Below are 7,225 nucleotides of genomic sequence, written 5' to 3' on the forward strand. Positions count from 1 at the left end.
ATATATATAGTGAGGAAACCAAATGGCTCATTTTTTAACTCAGAAAGTCAGGGTGTGGAGGAAATGGGGCGGTTTAATGCCTGTGGACTTCACATGTGGTGCTGATGACCAGATTTAGAGCAAGTAGGACAGGAAGGGGTCCCTCGGCGGCACAGTGGTTACATGCTTGGCTGCTAATGGAAAGGTTGGTGGTTTGAACCCACCAGTTGCTCTGTGCGAGAAAGCAGAGGCAGGTCTGATTCCAGAAGGATGATGGTATCACTAAAGCTAATGAGGGCAATTCCACTTTATTCTTTTGACTGTTGTGGATTGGAATCGGCTCTAGGGCCATGGGTTAGGGCAGCAAGCCAGGGTAGGGGCTGAGAGTCTCTGGGTAAAGCACTGGACGTGGTCCCAAATGACTCCTGGGGTAAAACAAGGTGTCCATGTAGATACCAGCAGAGCAGGGCCAGAGGGGGGATGGGCCTGGAAGGACATTTCATGAATACCCAAGGTATTTTCCTCAGCTGGCTGCATTAAGCAACAGGCATAATACTGCTGTTAATCCCCATTACACAATGCAACTACATTCTTGACATCTAATCAGGCATCGAGTTGAAGCCCCACATGGGCAGGGGGGAGGGCAAGAAGAGTCCTCTTAAACAGACCAAGGAAATCATTCAAAAATCTAAATCAATAAAATGAAAGGGTTTTTCTCTTTGTCTCCCCAAAATCCCATTCACTGCCCCTAGGTCTGATTAAAAGTCAGGGGTATTTTCTGTACAACCTCAAATGCAAGTTCTTAGCCACTTGTCCTGAGATTAAGACCCACATAAGACTAAACTGTGCTTCCCCAGATCTGCCGATGGGTTGGACACCAAGTGTTAAAGTAGGCATGGAAATTGTCCTTTAAAGTAAGTTGTTTTGTTTTTTCACCCATTGGAAATCAAGATGCTGAGGGGGAAGACTACTTCCTTTCCCACTCCTGGGCAGCAGGAGTTAGGTTCATGGAAGACTGCCAGCTCTCTGGCCTCTTTCTCCTCCTTTCATGAAGAGAAGTGACCCAAAGTAATGGGTGAGGGGTTTTTGAGGGGGGTAGGGGGGGGAGGGTTAACGTTTTATTGTGAATTGGGTGAAAGTTTACCGAGCAGACCATCAGTTTTCCATTCAACAATTCATACACATTCTGTTTCAGCTCCCTCATTGCTATCCTCTCAGTGCAACACAGCTGGCTGAGGCCCTATCCTCCCCGTGTACCGACCTCCACTCCTCCTTCTCCCCCCACCCTTCAGGACGTTGTCCTTGGGCAAATGTTGCCCCCTTGATCTCAAGTGATAGATTAGTCTAAGGCCAATGATGTCCCTCACAACAATTAAAAAATTATTCAAGATCCATATATCTGGTTTTCTAAACAAGTGAAATCACCATTATTTAAATCACATCCTTTACTTTTTAAAAAAGTTTTACTTCAGATCCAAGTACACATACGAAAATGGCTGCACATGGCTCCAGAGCAGCAGTGTGACACCCCCAGGCCTAAGGAATACCTCCCCCACTCCTGTTATTGTTTATTGGTTTCCTTCCCGACCTGCCTAGAATTTGGCTGACATGCAGTCAGTCTCTATCCGAGCAGCAAGCCTGGTCTCTTTAATGATTTTGAGTGTTGTCACACACACACACACACACACACACACACACACACACACACCCCACTCTATCTAAGGCCTTCTGCTATCATCCATTTCAGATTAGCCGGTAGTGGTACCAGGCACCATCTAGTTCGTCTCGTTGTAGAGACTGATGGTCACAAGTTCATTAATCCACTGGAGCAATTGTTTCCATTTGTCTTGAAATCTGTCACTTTCCTCTTGAGAGGAAGAAACTAGTAGTTGCACCTTAGATGGCCCGGCCGATCACAAGCTCTTAGGGCCCCAGTCAGACACTATGCACCTAAGTAGACTGAGGAACATTGTCTTTGTAGACTATGTGATGCCAATTGACTTTAGTATCCTCCGAAACCATGCTCCTGAGTCCCTAGACTCAGCAACTCATTCCCTCGAGGTATTTGTTTGATTATGTCTAAGAAGCTTTCATAGCTTTGCCCCATGTACGCTCCACCACATTCATAGTTCGATTTGCAGTAAAGGTAGATACTTAATGGGTGAGTTTTTACAAAGAACCTAAACCTTGGGGTGGGGTGGGAAGTGATTGGCTTAGTTTCCTAGAGATACTATAACCAAATATCACACAGATGGTTACCTGTGTTAGACCAGATTGACTATAGAAACCAAGGACACTCATATATGTATATGAAAGAGCTTTATATCAAAGAGTAATTGTATATTAAAAAAACATCCCAGCCCAGTCAAAATCAAGTCTATAAGTCCAATATTAGCCCATAAGTCTGATATAGCCCATAAAATCACTCTTCAGGCTTGCACAGTCACATGCAAGGATGCAGAAGGCAGGAAGATCACAGGCTGGTGAGTGTAAAGTCTTGTGGATCCAATGGCAGTGAACGCATCTCCAGGGCTCTGGCCAGCATCAGCATGGCTCCATGTGGCTTGTCAATAGGAAGGTGAAGCAGAGAGTGTGTGTGGCCCATTTCCTGGGAGAAAGAGAGGAAGTTCCCTGAATCCTCATGAGAATGCCACTCCCACAAGGAGGCATCACCAGGCTGTGACCTGATTGACAAGCTAGACTCCACCCATAGACCTATTTATCAAAGTGACATGAAAGTATGTAACTGTCACAGTATCTTTAAGCAGAAATGTATTATTTCACAGACCTGTACACCAGGAGTTCAAATTAGGGTCTTGACCAAACAAGACACAATCTTCAGTATCAACTATGTTTGTACAAAGTTGAAAGTTGACTTCCCATCTACGTTATGTTTACATTTTATTTTTCAATTACTTTCAAACCTGGTAGGAAGACTCAAGTTGGAGTCACTTGTCCACAAACATTTGCTATCTTGGACTCTTCCGCGCCCCCGCCACACTAAGAGTTTTCTAATAGATGTATTTCTTGTTATTCTGTATTTAATGAGGGGAGGATCCCATCAGCTAACATTAAAAAGGATGACTAATTAGCAGAATTATTGGGTAGGTGGGGAGGAAGATGAGGGCCACATGCCACACACACACGCAAAGAAAAGCTTTGTGTGACACACTCATTCTCTTTATGAGGGAAGAAGCTGTTTCCCATCCATGTGGTCGCCATGAGAGAACACGAACTGTGTCTCTAGGACCGTGAGCTAGCATAACTGATGTAATACAGCAGGGCCTAAGAATATTTGGTCACCATGGTAATGGAGGCAGCCCCACTGTCCCTTATCCTGGGTGGGATAATGTTCCTCCGAAATCCATGTCCACCCAAAGTATGAACTTGCTTGCAAACAGGGTCTTTGCAGATACGATCAAGTTAAGATGAGGTCAGACTGGAGATGAGGGAATTCTAGATCTAGTGACTGGCATCCTTATAGGAAATGGGAATTTGGGAAACACAGACACAGGGATAATGCCCTGAGATAAGGGAGGCAGGTCTGGAAGTGATTCATTTACGTGTACAAGCCAAGGAAAAACAAAGATTGCTAACAATCACCAGGGCCTAGGAAGTAACAAGGAAGGATCTTTCCTTAGAGCAGTGGTTCTCAGCCTTCCTAATGATCACGGCCCTTTAATACAGTTCTTCATGTTGTGGTGAACCCCCAACCATAAAATTCTTTCATTGCTACTTCGTCACTGTAATTTTGCTACTGTTATGAATTTGGCAACCCCTGTGAAAGGGTCGTTTGAACCCCCCAAAGGGTCACGACCCACATGTTGCGAACCACTGCCCTAGAGCCTTCGTGAAAAGCATGGCCCTACCGACAGCTTGGTTTTAGATTTGTTTGGTCTCCAGAACTGTAAAAGAATCAATTCCAGTTGTTTTCAGCCATCAACTTTGCTGTGTTTTATTATGGCAGCCCTCCTATAACTTGAACTCCATAACTAAAGAAATCATAGGTTCTTGGGGAATTGTAGAACTTCAACGGGTTGTAGAATGGGGCCTCAAGCTAACCTCACTCAGTTTTAGAATGATAAGGAGCCTTAGGTTGACATCGAAAAGCCCTGGTGGTGTAGTAGGGTATGTGTTTATCTGCTAAGCAAAAGGCCAGAAGTTCAAATTCACCAGCTGCTCCATGGGAGAAAGATGAGGCTTTCCACTCATGTAAAGAGTTACAGTCTCAGAAACGCACAGGGCAGTTCTATTCTGTCCTATGGGGCTGCTATGAGTTGGAGTCGACGCAATGGCAGTGAGCTGTGTCTTGTTTTGAATAGTTGACATCTACAGTGTAAATATGATATTCAGTAAAATTATTCTCTCAAATAGAAGATTTTAAAAGGTTTTCTCATCATTTTTTCATGTGGAGTAGTATCTAGAGGAACTACGTGTTTAAATATCTTTCACAAAAATGATAATTAATGTGCTACTGTTGTGATTCTACTCACGTGATTTGACTTCCTGGGAGGATTTAATGACACTTTGTACTCTTTCAAGATCAGCCAGTTGTTGATTTCCACATGAAAAAAGAGTATGAAATACAAAGTCTGTGCTCATGTTTGGCACAGAGTAAAAAGTCATTTAATATGTGTTGAATTTTATTTAGTTAAGATTTAGAAATTTATTACAGGACAAATCCAGCTCTCATTTGTCAGTTTGTCATACTCTACTGTGCCTTGCATATTGCCATGAGGCTGAAATTATGCCACCAGTATTTCAAATACCACCGTGGTAAACACGTTTGAGCAGAGCCTCCAGATCAGAAAGAAGGAGAAGGTGGTCTACTTCTGAAGTCATGGAAAACCATTCAAGAGGCATGGCATCGCATTCATCATCTAATAGGACATTTCCAGATATGCCTTGAAGTACAGTGCTGTACCTAATAGGATTATATAGAGATAAATACCTACAAGAAAGACCAGCTAATATAGTTATTATTCTAATTTACACACCAACCACTGAAGATCATGATGAAGAAATGGAAGAATACTCTCTACTTCTTCCATCTGAAATGGATCAAACGTGGACTCGAGATGCATTGATTATTATTCGTGACCCAAATGCAAAAGTTAGAAACAGGTAGGATCGGTAGTTGGAAAATATGGCCTGGGTGACAGAAATGATGCTGGAGCTTGCCTGATAAAATTTCGCAAGACCAATGACTTCTTTAATACCTTTATTCAAGAGCAAATGGGAGCTATACACATGGGCCTAACCAGATGGAATATATAGGACTCTAATAGGCTATATCTGTGGGAAGCGATGATAGGGAAATTCAATACAATCAGCCAAAGCGAGGCTACAGTACAGCTGTGGAACAGGCTATCAATTGCTCATATGTAAGTTCAGGTTGGACCCGAAAAAAATAAAAATAAATTCATGAGAGCTAAAATATTGCCAAAGTATAACCCCCTGCCAACTGTAAAGAACATCTCAGGAACAGGCTTTAATTCATTGAACAGCAATGACACAAGAATTGATGAACTGTGGGATGACATTAAGAACAAGCATCATACATGAAGTAAGCAAAAAGTCATTAAAAAGACAGAAAAGCAAGCGAAAAATGGATGTCCGAGAAGACTTTGGAGCTTGCTCTTGAATGTAGAGGAGCTAAAGTGAGTGGAAGAAGAGATGAAGTGACAGAGATGATCATGCAAAGATTTAGACTGTGTGACTCATAACATATTAGAGATAACTTTGAGAAGAATGGGAATTCCAGAACACGTCATTTTACTTATTCCGAGTCAGTCCCTAGACCAACGTGCATTCATTTGAAGAAAACAAGTTGCTACTGCAGCTTTAAAAATCAGAAAAGGGGATTAGTCCGAACGGAGCTAGGGAGCTCTGTGGTTGTGTGAAGGACTCTCTGAGACCGGTAGCGCTTGCAGCATGGCTGACAACTGACTGAAGAGCACATTGCAGAATTCAAGGAAGTTTTTCACTATTTGACAAGGATGGTGATGGAACTATAACAACAAAGGAATTGGGAACCGTCACGAGGTCTCTTGGGCAGAATCCTACAGAAGCAGAAAGACAAGACACGATTAATGAAGCAGATGCTGATGGGAATGGCTCAATTGACATCCCTGAATTTCTGACATTGATGGCAAGAAAAATGAAGGACACAGACAATGAAGAAGAAATGAGAGAAGCATTCCGTGAGTTTGATAAGGATTCCAATGGCTGCATTAGTGCAGCAGAACTTCCTCACGTGATGACAAACCTGGGAGAGAAGTTAACAGATGAAGAGGTTGCTGAAATGATCAGGGAAGCAGATATTGATGGGGATGATCAAATAAACTATGCAGAGTTCCTACAAATGATGCCAGCAAAGTGGAGACATCGTACAGCATGTGTTAAATTTCTTGTACAAAATTGTTTATTTGTCTTTTCTTTGTTTGTAACTTATCTGTAAAAGGTTTTCCCCAACTGTCAAAAGAATATGCGTGTACAGTAATTAGGACTTCATTCCTCCATGTTCTCTTCCCTTATTTACTGTCATTGTCCTGAAACCTCATTTTAGAAAATTGATCAAGTAACATGTTGCATGTGGCTTACTCTGGATATATCTAAACCCTTCTGCCCATCTAAACTCAGATGGAGTTGGTCAAATGAGGGAACATCTGGTTAGGCCTTTGTTTCAGTACTTTTCTTTACGAACCCTCAGCATGTGATTGTTGAAGTGTGGAGTTGTAACTCTCCGTGGACTAAGGACCATCAACAAGATGTACTTAAACTTGCACTATTGCAAAACGGGTGTATGATCCAGGGACCCAGACACTATTTTTTTGGACTGCTGGTCCTGTACCAGATACCTTTTCTTTTATGGTTACTTGCTTTTTAAACTTTGTTTAGCCACTTAAAGAAAATCTGCTTGTGGCACAATTTGCCTCAAATCCATTCCAAGTTGTATATTTGTCTTCCAATAAAAAAAATACAATATACGCCCCCCCCAAAAAAAATCAGAAAAAGTGTGCCCCAGGGTTGCATTTTTTCACCATGTTCATTCAATCTGTATGCTGAGCAAATAATCTGAGAAGCTGAACTATATGAAGAGGAAGGTGGCATCAGGATCAGAGACTCGTTAACACTCTGCCATATGCAGATGACCCAACCATGCTTGCTGAAAGGGAAGATGCCTAGACGCTCTCTTATTGATGAAAATCGAAGACTATAGTCGTCAGTGTGGATTGCAACTCCA

General features: G+C 42.3%; 1 pseudogene; it reads left to right on the forward strand.

Annotated features, from left to right (window-relative positions):
- Positions 1-5,921: 5,921 nt before the first annotated feature.
- LOC101656631 lies at positions 5,922-6,439 on the forward strand (annotated as a pseudogene).
- The last annotated feature ends 786 nt before the right edge of the window (positions 6,440-7,225 follow it).

The sequence above is a fragment of the Echinops telfairi genome, unplaced genomic scaffold (assembly GCF_000313985.2).
Source record: "Echinops telfairi isolate 266 unplaced genomic scaffold, ASM31398v2 ScPeMD7_20;HRSCAF=75, whole genome shotgun sequence".
NCBI lineage: Eukaryota > Metazoa > Chordata > Mammalia > Afrosoricida > Tenrecidae > Echinops > Echinops telfairi.